At 39.7% G+C, this 21,085-nt stretch overlaps 1 protein-coding gene across 9 annotated transcripts in view; it reads left to right on the forward strand.

The window, feature by feature from the left end:
• The window catches only part of IL33 (interleukin 33), a 144,197-nt gene that overhangs the window by 60,957 nt on the left and 62,155 nt on the right, over positions 1-21,085 (forward strand). For 2 of the 9 annotated variants that reach the window (XM_069576534.1, XM_069576541.1), the window contains exon 1: positions 11,407-11,695. The exons of 1 other annotated variant lie outside the window; for it this stretch is intronic. The gene's annotated coding sequence lies outside the window, so the exon portion shown is untranslated. Of the gene's footprint in view, positions 1-11,406; positions 11,696-21,085 lie in introns of those variants that run through there. 6 more of the 9 variants (XM_069576535.1, XM_069576543.1, XM_069576539.1 and 3 more) reach the window with 5 other exon arrangements.

The raw sequence follows: 21,085 nt of genomic DNA on the forward strand, positions 1-21,085 counted from the left end.
ACTGAGCTGTAACACGAAGCTGTAACACTGGTCCATCCGAGGGCTGTAACACTGGTCCATCCGAGGGCTGTAACACTGGTACATCACTTCAAGTTTTTGTTGTGACGAGACAGAACCGAGGAAATTACACACTCCCCCAATATATATGGTGCCATAACTCAGATTTAACCTGGCTGAAACAACCCTGGCATGGCCTGTTCAAGGAGGAGGCCAAGCACAGCACAAGCCCAACTTGGTGAAAGCTCCCACGGTGAAAGCTAAATACGAAGAAAACCCAGCACAGGGGAAGTGACAAGAAGCCCAGCATCCTGGAAGTGGGACAGCGAAAAAGGAAATCAGCAGAAAGCTCATGCAGCTCAGTCTCAGATTCCAGAAAACCCCAAGTTAAGGTAGGAGGTCCTTGGTCCTATGGGTGGAAGGACATACGTCTAACAAAATCTTAATTCCTTTACAGTCTCTCGTTTCTTGTTTTCTTGAATCCCCTGTGAACAGGTGAGCAGCAGTAGATGCAATTGAGGTACTCTGGAGAGGTTACACCTCAGTGTGTCCTGAAGACTATCCTCTGCACTCTAGTAGCTGTTACTGAAGCTGGTGGGGGTTCTTCTGTCCTTAATCTTCTTTGTGTCATGGATCAGGCCAATGAAAATTGTGAGCACAGGTCAGGTATTTAGCAGATTTTCCAGCAGGTTATGAAGGAGATTCCTCAGCACGTTTCCCCCAACTGGTTTTTCCTCCTGTCCTTCTCTTCTCTCCTGGGACTTGAGCCCGGTCAAACCCATGATGCCTGGCTTCAGGATCTAATGAAGCTCAGGGTCTGCAGTCTCATTGCAAAAATTCAGTTAGAGACACAGCAACAGTGAAGAGGTGGATTTGTTGGGATTCAGAGAGAAGCACACTCTGCAGGGTGTGGTTCATTGCAGAGGGCAAGTGCTGAGGCCATGAAATGTGGTGTGGCTAGTTTTTGTGAACTGGATGAATTCATATGCTAATGAGTGGGAGGATCATCCCAACCATTGGGGAACCACCCACTCTTCTATCTTTTGACAGTGCCTTGGAACTGTTCTGCCACCTCTGGGTGTGTCATTTAGCTTGCAGATTGGGGATCAAGGTTTAGTTGAATTTGGCTTGTCATCTTGGATCCACTTGATTTTAATTGGTTTATGTTATGCCCTTGGGCTATGTAATTCTTTCAAAAGTTTTGCCCTACTCCCTTCCCTCCTGTTTCATGCTCTTTTCCTGAGCCCTGTCCGGACCCACAATGTTGCCTCTACAGTCTTCTAGAGGGACAACCAGAAAAGAGCTGGCCCTTGGGAGGGAAATACTGTATAATATCCAATCCCTCTAGATATTCAGGCTTTCATCTTCTCTGTCCTATAACATGCGCAACATCAGCATCTCTCAGTGAACCCACTAGGGTGGGAGACAGGCATACAATGCCTGCTAGAAGTCCATCTGCTGGCATCCCTTCAAAGGCAATTGGGCTTCCAGGGATAATGTTGGCCACTTTGGGAATTAGCCCTGCAAGCCATTTGGGCCCAAACCCTTACCACCCTTTTCCTAAAGTTACAAACATAACCCTGGATCAAATCTCCACTCCACTTTTATGCAACATCTGGTCTGTTGCCTCTTATCAATTTGTTCTTAAGCCAATTACTAACTCTTATGACCAGAACCCTGCCCCCGTTGTAGGCAGAATTGACCCACCCTGCTTATTATTAAAATATTCTTAATGACCCTAACAGGACCACATAGTTCAGTTCAGTTCAGTCGCTCAGTTGTGTCTGACTCTTTGCGACCCATGAATCGCAGCACGCTAGGCCTCCCTGTCCATCACCATCCCCCGGAGTTCACTCAGACTCACGTCCATCGAGTCTGTGATGCCATCCAGCCATCTCATCCTCGGTCGTCCCCTTCTCCTCCTGCCCCCAATCCCTCCCAGCATCAGAGTCTTTTCCAATGAATCAACTCTTCGCATGAGGTGGCCAAAGTACTGGAGCTTCAGCTTTAGCATCATGCCTTCCAAAGAAATCCCAGGGCTGATCTCCTTTGAATGGACTGGTTGGATCTCCTTGCAGTCCAAGGGACTCTCAAGAGTCTTCTCCAACACCACACCTCAAAAGCATCAATTCTTCAGTGCTCAGCCTTCTTCACAGTCCAACTCTCACATCCATACATGACCACAGGAAAAACCATAGCCTTGACTAGATGGACCTTAATCGGCAAAGTAATGTCTCTGCTTTTGAATATACTATCTAGGTTGGTCATAACTTTTCTTCCAAGGAGTAAGTGTTTTTTAATTTCATGGCTGCAGTCACCATTTGCAGTGATTTTGGAGCCCAAAAAAATAAAGTCTGACACTGTTTCTACTGTTTCCCCATCTATTTCCCATGAAGTGATGGGACCAGATGCCATGATCTTCATTTTCTGAATGTTGAGCTTTAAGTCAACTTTTTCACTCTCCTCTTTCACTTTCATCAAGAGGCTTTTTAGCTCCTCTTCACTTTCTGCCATAAGGGTGGTGTCATCTGCATATCTGAGGTTATTGATATTTCTCCCAGCAATCTTGATTCCAGCTTGTGTTTCTTCCAGTCCAGCGTTTCTCATGATGTACTCTGCATATATGTTAAACAAGCAGGGTGACAATATACAGCCTTGACATACTCCTTTTCCTATTTGGAACCAGTCTGTTGTTCCATGTCCAGTTCTAACTGTTGCTTCCTGACCTGCATACAGATTTCTCAAGAAGCAGGTTAGGTGGTCTGGTATTCCCATCTCTTTCAGAATTTTCCACAGTTTATTGTGATCCACACTGTCAAAGGCTTTGGCATAGTCAATAAAGCAGAAATAGATGTTTTTCTGGAACTCTCTTGCTTTTTCCATGATCCATGAGCAGATGTTGGCAATTTGATCTCTGGTTCCTCTGCCTTTTCTAAAACCAGCTTGATCATCAGGAAGTTCATGGTTCACGTATTGCTGAAGCCTGGCTTGGAGAATTTTGAGCATTACTTTACTAGCATGTGAGATGAGTGCAATTGTGTGGTAGTTTGAGCATTCTTTGGCATTGCCTTTCTTTGGGATTGGAATGAAAACTGACCTTTTCCAGTCCTGTGGCCACTGCTAAGTTTTCCAAACTTGCTGGCATATTGAGTGCAGCACTTTCACAGCATCATCTTTCAGGATTTGAAACAGCTCAACTGGAATTCCATCACCTCCACTAGCTTTGTTCAAGGCCCACTTGACTTCACATTCCAGGATGTCTGTCTCTAGATGAGTGATCACATCATCATGATTATCTGGGTCGTGAAGATCTTTTTTGTACAGTTCTTCTGTGTATTCTTGCCACCTCTGTATAATCATAAGGGATTTGATTTAGGTCATACCTGAATGATCTAGCGGTTTTCCCTACTTTCTTCAATTTGAGTCTGAATTTGGTAATAAGGAGTTCATGATCTGAGCCACAGTCAGCTCCTGGTCTTGTTTTTGCTGACTGTATAGAGCTTCTCCATCTTTGGCTGCAAAGATTATAATCAATCTGATTTCGGAGTTGACCATCTGGTGATGTCCATGTGTAGAGTCTTCTCTTGTGTTGTTGGAAGAGGGTGTTTGCTATGACCAGTGCATTTTCTTGGCAAAACTCTATTAGTCTTTGCCCTGCTTCATTCCACATTCCAAGGCCAAATTTGCCTATTCCCTGGTGGCTCAGATGTTGAAACATCTGCCTGCAGTGTGGGAGACCTGGGTTCGATCCCTGGGTTGGGAAGATCCCCTGGAGAAGGAAATGGCAACCCACTCCAGTATTCTTGTCTGGTGAATCCCATGGACAGAGGAGCCTGGTGGGCTACAGTCCATGGGGTCACAAAGAGTTGGACAAGACTGAGCAACTTCACTTCACTTCCAGGTGTTTCTGGACTTCCTACTTTTGCATTCCAGTCCCCTATAATGAAAAGGATGTGTTTTTTGGGTGTTAGTTCGAAAAGGTCTTGTAGGTCTTCATAGAACTGTTCAACTTCAGCTTCTTCAGTGTTACTGGTTGGGGCATAGACTTGGGTTACCGTGATATTGAATGGTTTGCTTTGGAAACGAACAGAGATCATTCTGTCGTTTTTGAGATTGCATCCAAATACTGCATTTCAGACTCTTTTGTTGACCATGATGGCTACTCCATTTCTTCTGAGGGATTCCTGCCCACAGTAGTAGATATAATGGTCATCTGAGTTAAATTCACCCATTCCAGTCCATTTTAGTTCGCTGATTCCTAGAATGTCGACGTTCACTCTTGTCATCTCTTGTTTGACCACTTCCAATTTGCCTTGATTCATGGACCTGACATTCCAGGTTCCTAAGCAATATTGCTCTTTACTGCATTGGACCTTGCTTCTATCACCAGTCACATCCACAGCTGGGTATTGTTTTTGCTTTGGCTTCATCCCTTCATTCTTTCTGAAGTTATTTCGCCACTGATCTCCAGTAGCTTATTGGGCACCTACTGACCTGGAGAGTTTCTCTTTCAGTATCCTGTCATTTTGCCTTTTCATATTGTTCATGGGGTTCTCAAGGCAAGAATACTGAAGTGGTTTGCCATTCCCTTCTCCAGTGGGTCACATTCTGTCAGACCTCTCCACCATGACCCACCAGTCTTGGGTTGCCTCGCGGGCATGGCTTAGTTTCATTGAGTTAATGCTCAAAATTCTTCAAGCCAGGCTTCAGCAGTACATGAACCGTGAACTCCCTGATGTTCAAGCTGGTTTTAGAAAAGGCAGAGGAACCAGAGATCAAATTGCCAACATCCGCTGGATCATTGAAAAAGCAAGAGAGTTCCAGAAAAACATCTATTTCTGCTTTATTGACTATGCCAAAGCCTTTGACTGTGTGGATCACAATAAACTGTGGAAAATTCTGAAAGAGATGGGAATACCAGACCACCTAACCTGCTTCTTGAGAAATCTGTGTGCAGGTCAGGAAGCAACAGTTAGAACTGGACATGGAACAACAGACTGGTTCCAAATAGGAAAAGGAGTATGTCAAGGCTGTATATTGTCACCCTGCTTGTTTAACATATATGCAGAGTACATCATGAGAAACGCTGGACTGGAAGAAACACAAGCTGGAATCAAGATTGCTGGGAGAAATATCAATAACCTCAGATATGCAGATGACACCACCCTTATGGCAGAAAGTGAAGAGGAGCTAAAAAGCCTCTTGATGAAAGTGAAAGAGGAGAGTGAAAAAGTTGACTTAAAGCTCAACATTCAGAAAATGAAGATCATGGCATCTGGTCCCATCACTTCATGGGAAATAGATGGGGAAACAGTAGAAACAGTGTCAGACTTTATTTTTTTGGGCTCCAAAATCACTGCAAATGGTGACTGCAGCCATGAAATTAAAAAACACTTACTCCTTGGAAGAAAAGTTATGACCAACCTAGATAGTATATTCAAAAGCAGAGACATTACTTTGCCGATTAAGGTCCATCTAGTCAAGGCTATGGTTTTTCCTGTGGTCATGTATGGATGTGAGAGTTGGACTGTGAAGAAGGCTGAGCACTGAAGAATTGATGCTTTTGAGGTGTGGTGTTGGAGAAGACTCTTGAGAGTCCCTTGGACTGCAAGGAGATCCAACCAGTCCATTCAAAGGAGATCAGCCCTGGGATTTCTTTGGAAGGCATGATGCTAAAGCTGAAGCTCCAGTACTTTGGCCACCTCATGCGAAGAGTTGATTCATTGGAAAAGACTCTGATGCTGGGAGGGATTGGGGGCAGGAGGAGAAGGGGACGACCGAGGATGAGATGGCTGGATGGCATCACAGACTCGATGGACGTGAGTCTGAGTGAACTCCGGGGGATGGTGATGGACAGGGAGGCCTAGCGTGCTGCGATTCATGGGTCGCAAAGAGTCAGACACAACTGAGCGACTGAACTGAACTGTGGTCCTAGTGTGATTAGATTGACTAGTTTTCTGTGAGTAGGTTTCAGTGTGTCTGCCCTCTCATGCCCTCTTGCAACACCTCCCATCTTACTTGGATTTCTCTTACCTTGGGCGTGGGTATCTCTTCATGGCTGCTCCAGCAAAGCACCGCCGCTGCTCCTTACCTTGGAGGAGGGGTATCTCCTCACCGCCACCCTTCCTGACCTTCAATGTGGGATAGCTGCTCTAGGCCCTCCTATGCCCTCTCAGCCACCGCTCCTCGGGTTGCTCCTCCTGGCCGCCGGCCCTGGCCTCGGGGGCGGGGTGGCTCCTCCCAGCTGCCACTGACCTTGGACGCGGGGTGTCTCCTTCCGGCCGCCACTGACCTCGGACGCAGGGTAGCTCCTCTCGGCCGCCGCCCCTGGCCTCGGACTAGGGGTAGCTCCTCTCTGCGGCCGCCCCTGACCTCGGACGCAGGGTGTCTCCTTCCGTCCGCCACTGACCTCGGACGCAGGGTAGCTCCTCCCGGCCGCCGCCCCTGACCTCGGACTTGGGTAGCTCCTCTCAGCCGTTCCTGCGTCGTTGCAGCCTGGCACTCTCGGCCGCTGCCCCTGACCTCGGACTTTGGGTAACTCCTCTCGGCCGTGCTTAGTGCGCCGGGTCCATGTTAAACAAAGACTGATCTAAAACTCTACTGTCAAATATAAGATCATGTAGATACCTCTATATTTTCTACTATGATTTTTGTGGTTTTAGTTCTTACATTTAAGTCTTTGGTCCATTTTTATGTATTTTGTCTACATGTGAGGCAGTTCAGTTTCATTATCCACTGTCCCAACATAATCTGTGAAAAAGTCTGCTCCTTTCCCTATTGAATGACCTTGGCACCCTTGTCAAAAATCATCCAAACGTATATACAAGAAATTACTTCTAGGCTCTCTACTCTATCCCACAGTTCTTTGTGTCTGTCTTCATGCCTGTACCACACTATTTTGATCAATGCAGCTCGGTAGTCAGTTTTGAAATCAGGAAGTGTGAATCCTTTTGTTTTTGTTGTTGTTCTAGATTGTTCTGACTATTCTTGGTCTCTTGAAATTCTACACGAATTTAGAATCAGATTGTCCTTTCTACAAAGAAGCTAGCTGGAATTCTGATAGGGATTGTGTAAAATTTGTAGATCAATAGCCATCTTAACAATATGTAAGCACTTTGATTCATAAACATGGAATGTCTTTCCGTTCATTTAGGTCTTCTTTAATTTTTTCAATGTTTTGTCATTTTCAATGTACAATTCTTCTATCTCCTTAGTCAAATCTATTTTTAGGTATTTTATTCTTTTTTGGCACTGCAATGGACATTTAGGTTGCTTCCATGTCCTGTTGATTGTAATTAGTGTTGCAGTGAACACTACCAGGAGCCTACCAGGATCCTCTGTCCAAGGAATTTTCCAAGCAAGACTACTAGAGTGGGTTGCCACAGGGATCGAACCCAGGGCTCCCGCATTGCAGGCACACACTTCACCATCTAAGCTACCAGGGAAGCCTGATGAACACTGATGTGCATGTGACTTTTTGAATTACGGTTTTCTCGGGGCATGCTAGTAGAGGAATTACTGTATCATATGGTAGTTCTATTTTTAGATTTTTAAGGAACTTCCATACTGTTCTCCGTGGTGGTGGTGGTGGCAGTTTAGTCTCTCAGTCGTGTTTGACTTTATGACCCCATGGATGCCAGGTTCCTCTGTCCATGGGATTCTCCAGGAGTGGGCTGCCATTTCCTTCTCCAGGACTGTTCTCCATAGTGGATTCATTAATTTACATTCCCACCAACAGTGCAAGAGGATTCCCTTTTCTCCACACCCTCTCCAGCATTAATTGTTTGTAGATTTTTTGATGGTAGTCACTCTGACTGGTGTGAGGTAAAACCTCATTGTAGTTTTAGTCTGCATTTCTCTAATAATTAGTGATGTTGATAACCTTTTTATGTGCCTCTTGGCCATATGTCTGTCTACTTGGAGAAATGTCTATTTAGGTCTTCTGCCCAGTTTTTGATTGGGTTGTTTTTTGTCACTGAGCTGCATGAGCTATTTGTATATTTTGGATATTATTCCCTTGTCAGTTGCTTAATTTGCAAATATTTTCTCCCATTCTGAGGGTTGCCTTTTCATCTATTTACAATTTTCTATTCTGTGAAAAAGCTTTTAAGTTTAATTAGGTCTCAATTGTTTATTTTTATTTTCATTACACTAGGAAGTGGGTCAAAAAAGATCTTGCATGATTTATGTCAGAGTGTATTTCCTGTGTTTTTCTCTAAGAGTTCTGTAGTGTCTAGTCTTACATTTAGGCATTTAATCCATTTTGAATTTATTTTTGTGTATAGTGTTATGGAGTGTTCTAATTTCATCCTTTTATATGCAGCTGTCCAGTTTTCCCTGTACCATTTATTGAAGAAATTGTCTTTTCTCCACTGTATATTCTTGCCCCTTCTGTCATAGATTAGGTAACCTTAGGTTCACGGGTTTATCTCTGGGCTTTCCATCTTGTTTCATTCATCTATATTTCTATTTTTGTGCTAATATTGTGCTGTCTTGATCACTATAGCTTTGTAGTATAGTCTAAAGTTGGGGAACCTGATTCCTTCAGCTCCATTCTTCTTTCTCAAGATTGCTTTGGCTATTCATGGTCTTCTGTGTTTCCATACAAATTAAAATTTTTTTTTTGTTCTAATTCTGTGGAAAATACCATTGTAATTTGATAGGGGTTGCACTGAATCTGTAAATTGCTTTGGGTAGCATAGTCAAAATACTGATTCTTCTGATCTAAGAACATGATATATCTCTCCATCTGTTTGTGTCATCTTTGATTTCTCTCACTGAGAAGAAATAGTTTTCTGAGTACAGGTCTTTTGTCTCCCTATGTAAGTTTGCTCTTAAGTATTTTATTATTTTTTCTTACAGTGGTAAATGAAATTGTTTCTTTCTCTTTCTGATCTTTTGTTGTTAGTGTACAGAAATGCATGAGATTTCTGCACATTGATTTTGTATACTGCAATTTTACCATTTCATTGATTAGCTCTAGCAGTTTTCTTGTGGCATCTTTATTATTTTTTTTTTTATGTATAGTATCATGTCATCTGCATGGTTTTTCCAGTAGTCATGTATGGGTGTGAGAGTTGGGCCATAAAGAAGACTGAGTGCCAAAGAATTGATGTTTTCGAACTGTGGTGCTGGAGAAGATTCTTGAGAGTCACTTGGACAGCAAGAGATCAAACCAGCCAATCCTAAGGGAAATCAATCCTAAATATTCATTGGAAGGACTAGTGCTGAAGCTCCAATACGCTGGCCACCTGATGTGAAGATCTGGCTCGTTGGAAAAGACCCTGATGCTATGAAAGATTGAGAGCAAGAGGAGAAGGGGGTGACAGAGGATGACATGGTTGAATGGCATCACTGACTCAACGGACATGAGTTTGAGAAAACTCGGGGAGATATGAAGGATAGGAAAGCCTGGTGTGTTGCAGTTCATGGGGTCACAAAGAATTGGACGTGATTTAGCAACTGAACATCATCATCATCATCATATCTACATGTGTCTGTGGGTCAGCAAAATTTCAGACAGTCACCTTGCATCTACCCTGAAAGAAGGTAGCTGGTATTTGAGAAGGAATAGGAGAGGAGAAACAACTATATAAATCATAAAACTGGGGTGACCATATCTCAATGTTCGCCTATTACTCTGGGCTGATTATTAATAACACTCTTTTCATTCTCAAAAGTTTTACAGTTTTGATAATAAATTATTCTATTGTCACTTGAATAAAGCCCCAAAGACCTGCAGTCCTCCTGGCTTCTGGAGACATGCTTTCATCTACACTGAACTCAAATTTCAATTTGAATGGAATGGCATACTTTGTGGCAGTCCAGTATTGTCATTAAGATTAACCAGAAGGGCTGAAAAAGCCCCACAAACAAAAAACAAATTAAAAATCCATATAAACGTAAGAGAAAGAAAAGAAGCATTGAGGATGAGGAATCAAGATTCCAGGAAGACAGAAGCTGAAGCTACAGCTACTTTTTTCCAGGGGCATTTGACAATTCCATGTGTGTACCAGGAAGCAGGCAATCTGGATTTCTGGGCAGAAGGCCACTGCTAGGAAACAGGAAGATCAACAAAGTCTTTGATTGTCTTGTGGGGATGAAGAGACAAAATTGGAGGCCTGAAGAGCCAAGAATTCAGTGAAAAAAGAGGGCTGGCGAGAACTGAGCCTGACATTCAAGGAATTTTCACCTCAAAACATTTGCCAAATTACACAGCTGCATTAGGCAGAGGATTAAAAAAAAAGGAAAGAAAGAAAGCAAGCCACTTAAAAGCAGAGCTGAAGTTTTGGCAGTTTTCATTTTGCAATCTTACTCCACTGAGGAGACAAGAGTTATAGAGCATGAATGCTAGGGGAAATTTTTGTAATTTAAACATTTTGTTAATCCAAAAGAAGCAAACATAGAAAGAAAATGAGGCATAAACAAGATTGACAAAATATAGAAAGAATAAAGCAAAATTTCAGAAATAAATGCAAATATACCAGCAACTGAGAGAAGGCAATGGCAACCCACTCCAGTACTCTTGCCTGGAAAATCCCATGGACGGAGGAGCCTGGTAGGCTGCAGTCCATGGGGTTGCAAAGAGTCGGACACGACTGAGTGACTTCACTTTCACTTTTCACTTTCATGCGTTGTAGAAGGAAATGGCAACCCACTCCAGTGTTCTTGCCTGGAGAATCCCAGGGACGGAGGAGCCTGGTGGGCTGCCATCTATGGGGTTGCACAGAGTCGGACACAACTGAAGTGACTTTGCAGCAGCAGCAGTATACCAGCAATTACAGTCTAGTACAAAGACAAACTGGTAAAAACCAGAACAAAACAAAAGTCAACTATACCCTGCTTATGAGACACTTCTTAAATAAACATCAATAGATAATAGATAAAGAGGGACTTCCCTTGTGGCTCAGCTGGTAAAGAATCAACCTGCAATGCAGGAGACCTGGGTTTGATCCCTGGGTTGGGAAGATCTCCTAGAGAAGGGAACTGCTACCCACTCCAGTATTCTGGCCTGGAGAATTCCATAAACTGTATAGTCCCTGGGGTCGCAAAGAGTTGGACATGACTGAGTGAGTTTCACTTTCAATAGATAAAGAGGGGCATTTTGTAGGAACAAAGTCAAAGAATTGCACTGTTTATTCTTTGTATTCTTAGTATTCGCAAGAATTTCCAAGGTAAAACATAATGACAGTCCCTTGGTTGCTATTAATACCTGTCGTCTCTCCCTCCCATTTACTGTACACAGCTCAATTCCTAATCAGAACAGATTGTCTAGCTTCCTGTCTGTTTGTGTTCTTCCTTCATGCTTTATCTCAAGGAGTGGATACAGCCGTCTTCTTTCATTCCTCAGAAATGCAAGACTTGGCTTGCTCAAGATCATTGCTCAAGTTTGGGGATGATGAAAGTGTTGCATATGAGTTGATTTTGGTAGGAATTGGAAGCATAAAAACACAGAACATCAAATTCATAATTGCAGGATTAACTTAAGATGGAAATGGGGAGAAGACTGAATTTTAGCTGACAGGATTGTAACTATTGTTTACATGCTATTAAAAATCTGCTAAAATACCATCCAATCAGCTCTTCCTTCCACAGCAGCTTGGTTCTCTGCCAAACTTTCAATAACAAATAGAGCCTGCAAGCGCTCTGAACACAGAGCTGCAGCTTTTCAGGGGAGAAATCAAAATAAGATCACAAGGTAAGAATGAAACCAATATTCTGGTACATTTTAATAAGGTCTTACAAAGTAAAGTCTTGAGAACTACAGAGAAATGCTTTTTATTTCTATAAAATAAAGAATTAGGTTGACTTATTATTATTGCCAATAGAATTAAAAGTTGATAACAGTTGTTGCTAACTTAGAATTCCTCTTGGTTCTCTTTTGAGTGATTTATAAAATTATTAATAAATTGTTAAAATAAGTTGTCTTTATAGTACATGTTCCCCTTTTGCACCACAAAACTTTATAAAGCAAGTTGATATTCTACTTCTTACTCCTGAAATGCTTATCCAAGGCAAACCTACTCACAATTGTTTACAACTGGTTTTTAAGAAAGAAGGACAAATATAAGAACTAAAGATGCCATCCTCTCAAAAACAATTTGTGGAAAAAATAAGGAATTAGTTTTGCTACTATTCTTCATTTACAGTGAAAATTGCTTTTTTTTCCCCCCTCCTCTTCAATTCTTGCTGTCTTGCACTTTTCTCTGCCTTATATTTCCTTGCATAAATATGTGCCTCCTGGCTATTTTAATTAAAATAAAAAATGGCACAAAGTCCTAAATACTGTGGCTGCACACAAGTTGATTCTAGAGGGTTTTTGGAGACTTGAGAGTTAAGTAACTAGGACTAGGGGTGGCTGGACTTGACTCTCACTACCTCCTCAGCACTGTGCTTATTCTGTTTGACTCGTCCCTGTATGTGATCCTATGCTGTTCTCTATAGTCCTACCTACTGCTTCTCATATTTGTCTTTTGAATACTTAATGCTCTTCTTTTAATTTTGACCCTGAAAAGGCACAGCTCTGTGTTCAGAAAACTTCAGAATTCTCTATTTCTTAGAGTTTGGGGTGCTTGAGCTGAATCACACAACTGGGTAGTATCCTTAAATTGTAAAGAACTCTCACAGGCATCATTTTCTGCAACTCAAATTTCACATTTTCTTCTACATGCTTCTCTGAAAGAATCCTAGATTTCCTACTAATCTTTAACTGGTGGCTGCCTAATTCATTTTCTCAGCAATGTATTGACCTAGATGTTTTACTGTTTCCCATCACTTTTTAACTTACAATATCTAAAGCCAAAAGATACCTCTTTTCCTTTCCCATTTATAGAGAGGGAAGAATGCTGAGGGGAATTTTCACTGAAACATTGAAACAGTGCTAAAAAGTAAAGGAAGAGACTGAGAAATGGGAGCCACCTCTCCTGGACACAGTCTGTAAATGATTAAAGAAACAGTTTTCAACCAACTTCAGGGAATGTACTGAGTCACTGTAAAAAGTTCTGCTCTATGAAGGAATTAAATCATTTCAGCAAATACTGCGGGAGGTGAGAAGGGGGATAGCGGTGCAGCAATGAAGGAGGAAAAAAAAAAAAAGCACCAAAAATTGTTCATACCAATAAATCTGATATCATGAGGTCTTTTTGGAGAATATGAGTGTAAAGTTAAATTGTTACATGGAAGTACTCCAGAGGGAGTAGCATTGGGGGAAGAAAGATATTACATTAGAGAAACTTATGCCAGTAAATCTGACAACAGGATGTCTGTTTTTGAGATGAGAGTGTGACTGTGCCAAAATCATTGTATCTTTCATGCGACAAGGTGAAATTTTGGAAAACACGGTGGGAATCAAGTGATAGAATTCTTCTTTTATATCTCAATTTGCAGCAGGGACATTTAGAAACATTAAGACCAAAAATAATCTTGAACAGCAGAAAGAAATTTTAATTCCATTAAAAACAACAACAACAAAAACAATATTTGGTTCAAGGACTTTGAGACATAGTAGAACCTCTAATCTCTTTTCATTTTCCGTCTGGTTTCCCTGGTGTTGATATCTGTACACAGGAGGAATCTTTAAGGGTACACAGTCTTAAAGGACAGGCAAAGTTCATTGTTGGGGGTGTTAAAGATGGTATAAGGAGTTTAGGGCACTTCCTCACTGTAGCAGACTCCTGGCATGACATGCTTACATGCTGTCCTTTCTACTAATGGTAAATCATCCTATAACTGTGAAGATTTTTGTTTCTGTTCATTTTTTGCCCTAAGTGTAGACTGCAGTATAGCATAATAGTAAAAAAAAACACAAAATTTTAAAGAAGATAGGCCTCAACTCCATCATCTGTCATTGACTAGCTGTGTGATTTTGTATCTTAACATTCCTAAGCCTGAATTATTTTCTCTTGTGTAAAATGTAAAACAAAAACAAAAGAATAATAAGATACTCTACCTTAGAGAGGTGTTGAGATGCTTTTGAAGGTAAAGCAAGTAAGAAGCAGTCATGAAAGGTAACTATTAATAATCACTGAAATTGCATTAAATGTGAGACATTAATTCCACATTCTCTCATTTAATCTTCATAGAATCTCTATGAAATAAATATTATCTTCTCCATTTATAAAATTAAACAGGTGAGATTTCAAAAGACTGTACTAACCCGAAATGACACAACCGGCAAATTTCAAACCAGCAATTAAAACCCAGAGTCAAGTTCCAGGAAGGAGAAAGAACCGACAAGGAAGATGGATTCCAAATGACTTCATTTAATGCATCTCTAACCATCTTTGTGAAGCCATTTTCTATTTAAGGTTTCGGTCATTTTCAAATAAAAATTTTAATGAAATAACATTAAAATATTTCAGCTATTTTCTTTAGGACTACATTTATTGCCATCTGAAGGAAAGGGTTCCTGTCAGCCACTATTCTCTTAAGTAATTTTCTATTGTCGCTGCCACTAGTAATGCAGTACAGCATCCACCCATAACCTTGGCTTCACTTTTAACCAGCAGAGCAGTCTACATCTAGTTCCCCCTCACTTTGCACAGATCATGAATTGGGTCATCATTACTATTTTCCCCAGAAGTGCTAATACACCTGAGACCTTTTGCAAGTGTAAGAATGTTTTGCTCATCACTTCTCTTGGATTTCATAGCAAAGATTAGATATTTTCTTAAAGAACTTCATAGTTTTGCATATCTGCTGTGTTCAAATCTCAGCCACCCTAACTCCTTAGCCTGCTGGCTCTATCATTGGCTGCTGTTTAAGAAATGCTGTGTAAGTAGTTTATGTGTGTGTTGTGTTTCAGTCACTCAGTTGTGTCTGACTCTTTGCAGCCCCATGGACTGTAGCCCACCAGGCTCCTCTGTCCATGTAATTCTGCAGGCAAGAATACTGGAATGGGTTGCCATGTCCTCCTCCAGGAGATCTTCCTGACCTAGGAATTGATCCTGTGTCTCTTGAGTCTCTTGCATTGTCAGGAAGATTCTTTACCACTGGCACCGCCTAGGAAGACTTTAAGTAGTTTATATTTTCTTTTTAAAAAGAAAATTATATGCCTTTCTCCCATGTTCTTTCATTTGGGACCTTATTAAACCCAATCACGAACTTTCCTCTAACTTGAATTTACCAAAAATTTTTCCTTCCTGAGGTTTTATTTATCCATTATCTTTTATACATATACTATGTAGCAATTGTCTACATTCTTTAGCAAAGGTGTTTAAACAGTTTATCAGTAGTCAGCATGGCTACTTCATACTAATCAATGAATAGTAGTAGGATTGTTTTCTTGAGTAAATATTTCTTTTCTTCTAGACTTTTTTTAAAAGTTTGAGCTACAGGTTTAGGTGCCAACATTCATTTTAATATAATTTGGTGGCTACTTTTAGCTTCTTTTTTTTCTTCAATGTGACTTTTATAAGATTCATATTACATCAATGTATATGTGGCATTATTTATCAAAGAGCAGGAACAGTTTTTTCTTCACTTACTCAAGTGCCATATGGCTTGTGAAATCATAAGCATAATCATAATTGTCACTATGTGGTATAAAACAGTATAAGCTGTTTTAATAAACAAGTTTGGAGAGTGCCATGCCTAGGATGTGGCATATAATGCTTACATCTGGCTGTCTAATTACCATTACCTTTCAAATGTCAAGTGGAAAGACTTCTACTCAGTGCTAAAAGTCCCTGAGAGTAGACTCAGCATTTAGAAGCATTGAAGTCATTTGCATTGTGGTATGTCAGTTGGAAAAAAAATACTATCTGTAAATCCTTGTATTTTTTTAATTCATAGAAGTATAAAAATTGGATAGAAATCCAATTTTTAGAGCATCCATTTTTTTTCTGGTTATTTGTGACAAATGCTCCTAAAAGAGCATCTGTTTTTAGACTTATTGGTTCTCTCTACTATCTAGGTAGAACCATGCAGGGACTAGTAGCCTCAAGGATTGTGGTTCACTGTTAGATCTGGATAACTTCTTTACCTATCCCATGCAACACCCCTTCTTGGCAAAGTAAGAGACCCCAGTTACATTCTTCTGCCCTGCATCATTAGATATACCCATAAAGAGGTCATCTCTGTCCAAAGAAGGAAAATGATTAGGTCTATCTTGGAGAATAAGAGAAGTATCTAGCACAGTCTTTTCACTTTAAGCCCAGCTACCAGGTAAGCCTAGATTCCCATGTAAGGATGATGAAGTCAGCCATTTGTGAAATGGTTGCAACACACGAATTAGGCGGGGTGGAGACAAGGTTTATCATTCCATGGTGGACAAGTTTCCAGACCTCTGAACTGTATTTTCTGATCATTGAACAAGGTAACTCTATTGAAACTCTTATGGGAATTAAATATACCGGATGTGGATTACAACTTAGCCTGTTCAGATCAATGTGCAGAAACTCTAACATCTGTGAGTAGAAAGAGTTTATACTCTTGATTTTTAAATGTCTTCTAACAATAAAAGTTTAATATTTAATACACAGTGCAGTATATCACTGGGTGGCCACTGGCTTGAGAAAGAAAATCTCATAGTCTGTACAGGGTGAGGTACAAAACATTTAACAGCTGGCACGGCATAAGCAGTATAATAGTGAGAAAGGAACTAGCCATTTGGAGCATGCCAGCTGAATGCCAGCACTGGGAGTGACCTTCACTGTGGCTTTGATGTGTATCAGCCAATCTAGGATAACATGGGAATGACAGCGCAGTGGAAAAGTTAAAGGTTTACAGAACTTTCAACAAGTTGGCCAGTGTTTCTGTTACTGTTCGATAAGGAAATCCCAAACAGAAGAGAAAAATCGTATAAAAGTTATGCTAGCAATAACTTTAGTCATTGTACAAGGAAACACTTTCACATACTATGAGACTATATTTATAATTAACTTCTGAATGAAGGTAATGTGAGATAATGTTTGATCTAAAAACAGCTTTTTAGTCCATCATTATGGACTCATGATTTTGGTGATACTACAATTAACTCATTTTCAGACTTGGTCTGATTAGCTACAGTTTTTTGTTGTGCTGAGCCACATGGTCACAATTTATCACACAGAAGCCCTTTCATGGTGGCTCATTTTAAAATTTTCTCAGAACTTTAAAATTTTCTCAGAACTTTAAAATATGCATCACTGCTTTCAGGCAAAAGTTATTCAGGCTTATCCTGCATTTCTTTTACCTGAAATAATAAATCAGCCATTCTCCAAAGAACCCCAATTTCTTTAGTGGAGAACATTATTAGGTTACCAAAAATCTGGGCCCTGGGATACACATTGGATTATTTCATCTTAATACTGAAATTAAAGCAGTTCAGTTACCAGATATAGGGAAGAAAATTATATATTATATGAAATCATTAGTTCATATTTGTATTATCATTGGAATTCTATGATATATGTCAAAATACTTCTTACAATTTATTTTTAATATTTTATTTTGTTATGAGTATATAATCATTTGTTTTATTTACACTGTGGTCCAATTGTTTAAATTCTTTTAACTTTGAAAATGTTGGTGTCTTATTAATTGACAGCTTTTGTTTGGTTCCTATATTAGTTTGGAGTAGGAAATGGCAACCCACTACAGTATTCTTGCCTGGGAAATTCCATGGACAGAGGAGCCTGGCAGGCTACAAATCCATGGGGTTGCAAAGAAGTGAACATATTACTGGAGGATATGGTGTAACTGGTGTCCATTACTTTGCCAAATAAAGGTATTGCATATGATAGGTACAGAAGTTATCTGGATCTACCAGTGAACCACAGTCCTCGAGGTTACTAGTCTCTGCATGGTTCTACCTATTAAACAGTTCACTGTATAAGTAGGATGTTAACTGAAGTTTGATCTTCAATGTTTTTATAAGTCATTTCGTTTTGTCATTATTTGTCCACTCGTAACGAGATAATGCATCATTATAAGATATGATTTTCATAATCAATTTTATACACAAATTAATATGTATAAAAAATTATGGCAAACAAGCTCAACTGGTGTTTTACAAGAGTAAAATATCAATAAAAGTACTATATTGGCAATCTGTAAAATTAGTAGTAAAAATACTAATAGTACCATTATTGGCAATCTGAATTTAAAAACAGAAAAAGAACAGAACTGAAATAGTTACTTATACATTTCAAAATTTTTCCCTGATACACAAAAATAATTTAGTTTACCCATTCTGTTTCTGGTGTATCATGCTGTTTTCTGATAAATAATATTTTTATTGATTTTAAAATATCAATGTATATATTCTTATTATTTTACTAAAATTTTGCTTAAAATATAACATTACTTAAATATTAAAATTTTAAACTAGCTGCAATAGGACACAGTATGAAGATTCCTCAAAAAAATTAAAAATAGAACCACCACATGATCTAGTATTCCCACTTTTGGGTACATATCCAAAAGAATCAAAAATGGGATGTTGAAGAGATAGCTGCATACCTATGTTTGTTATAATATTATTCAAAATAGCCAAGAGGTGGAATCAACCCAAATGTCCACTAATGAATGGATAAAGAAAATATAGTATACAAATATGATGAAATATCATTCAGGCTTAAAAAAGAAAGAAATCTTGTCACATGCTCAACAGGGATGAACCTTGAGAACATTATGTTAAGTGAAATAAGCCAAACACAAATACTGTGTACTATATGATCCCACTTACATGAGGTACTAAAGTAGTCAAACACAAGAGACAGAGGGTAAAACGATGTTGCCATGGGCTTTGGGAAGGTGAAATGAGGAGTTTTTTAAGTTTAAAACTAAACTCTAGTTTTAGTTTTGCAAGATGAAAAAGTTCTAGAGGTCTGTTGCACAACAATGTGAATGTAGTTAACACTACTGAAATATACTTAAAATGGGTAAGATGGTAAATTTTATTTTATTTTATTTTATTGGTAAATTTTATATTATCCATTTTTACAATTAAAAAATTTTTTAAGAAGAGCTTTGAGCAGGGGATAAGGAAGAATGTTTAAACAACCCAACTGTATTTAGAGATATTATTAATTCAGAGTCCAGAATACATTAGTTGTTAGCTACTTCTTTTTAGGATTTAGAAAAAGCCAATGCAGATCACATTTAGACAAAAATATATATAAAGATAATTTATATCACTTGATAAGCTTTAACTAGAATAAAAGATAAATTGACTATGTAAGGACACTTAGTGCTCAGTTAACAAGAGGTTCTGAAGTTGGCAGCCCCAGAGTTAGTACAAAGAATTGAGGACATCACCTAAAGACCCAAGCTCATCTTATCCTTCTGCTCTGCCATTCTTAGACTATCCATGATCTCTCCCTTCTGGGGAGAGGATGGCTGGCCTAGCTCTGAGCATCACATCCTCACAGAAGCCAAGTGAGTGGAAGTTAAACGGCACTTACTTCTAAGGAGAAAAGTTTTTTCAGAAGTCTCAGACATGCCTCGCCTTTGTCTCATTAGCAAGATCTGTGTCACATGCCCATACTTAGACCTGTTATTAGCAGATGGAAACAGTATTGCCACGAATGGCTTAGGTTTCTGTATATCTAAATTTCTTCTTTGGTGGACGAAAAGATATTTGTTGGATAAGAAACAACATTTATACTAGGTAAGTCTCAGCATCATTTCATTTTTGCAGAACTCCAAGCATTTTTGGTTTTTAAGAACTTCTTGCCCGTTGCTGAGAAGGGCAGCCAAATTTTTTCAAAGTCATCACAAGGATTCTGCCTCAGTCTGCAAAATACCTCAAAAATCATCTTTAATATGATTTTTCAGTTCTTTCAGAACAAAAAACTAGGTCTTAAATCAGGTATATCAGAAGAACTTCTACCATATTAAGGAAAGACAGGAATATGTTCATTTCCCATCTAACCATTTTCTAGTCAGCTCAATTCATTCTTAAATACAGACAATAGTGTTCATTTAGCCATGAAAAAGATTGCTTACTTAGTTCTGTCAATCTCTTTGACCACCTCACTTGAGAATGTAGAATCCATATATTTTAGAATTCACTGACAGTCTCTGTTTCCTTTAACTTAAAAAGTTCATTAACATATAACATACACACAGAAAATTGTACAAGTCATTGCTATACAGCTTAATGAGTTATCACAAAGTGAACAAACTTCAGTCCAGTTCAGTCGCTCAGTCATGTCTGACTCTTTGCAGTCTCATAGACTGCAGCACACCAGGCTTCCCTGTCCATAACCAACTCCTGGAGCTTGCTCACACTTAAGTCCATCGAATCAGTGATGCCATCCAACCATCACATCCTCTGTTGTCCCCTTATCCTCCTGCCTTCAATATTGCCCAGCATCTGGGTCTTTTCCAGTGACTCAGTTCTTCGCGTCAGGTGGCCGAGGTTTTGGAGTTTAGCTTCAGCATCAGTCCTTTCAATGAACATTCAGGACTGATTTCCTTTAGGATGGATTAGTTTGATCTCCTAGCAATGCAAGGGGCTCTCAAGAGTCTTCTCCAACATCACAGTTCAGAAGCATCAGTTCTTTGAAGCTCAGCTTTCTTTATAGTCAAACTCTCACATCCATACATGACTACTGGAAAAACCATAGCTTTGACTAGACACACCTTTGTCAGCAAGGTAATGTTTCTGCTTTTTAATATGCTGTCTAGATCGATCATAGCTTTGTTTCCAAGGAGCAAGCATCTTTTGATTTCATGGCTTCAGTCACCGTCTGCAGTGATTTGGGGGCCCCCAAAAATAAAGTCTGACACTGTTTCCCCATCTATTTGTCATGAAGTGATGGGACTGGATGCCATGATCTTTGTTTTTTGAATGTTGAGTTTTAAGCCAGCTTTTTCACTCTCCTCTTTCACTTTCATCAAGAGGCTCTTCAGTTCAGTTGCTTTCTGCCATAAGCATGGTGTCATCTGCGTATCAGAGATTATTGATATTTCCCCCTGGCAATCTTGACTCCAGCTTGCACAAACGTATGCAACCATAAAAAGAAACAGAAGAGTAAAGGATTCCAGAAGCCTCCTCTTTCCCTCTTCTAGTCATTTCTCTCTACCTCAAGAAAAGCCATTATTAGCTTTTCTAACATACATTCAATTCACCTGTGGGGGTTTTGACCTATTTATAAATAAA

This window comes from Ovis canadensis, chromosome 2, assembly GCF_042477335.2.
Source record: "Ovis canadensis isolate MfBH-ARS-UI-01 breed Bighorn chromosome 2, ARS-UI_OviCan_v2, whole genome shotgun sequence".
NCBI classification, from domain to species: domain Eukaryota; kingdom Metazoa; phylum Chordata; class Mammalia; order Artiodactyla; family Bovidae; genus Ovis; species Ovis canadensis.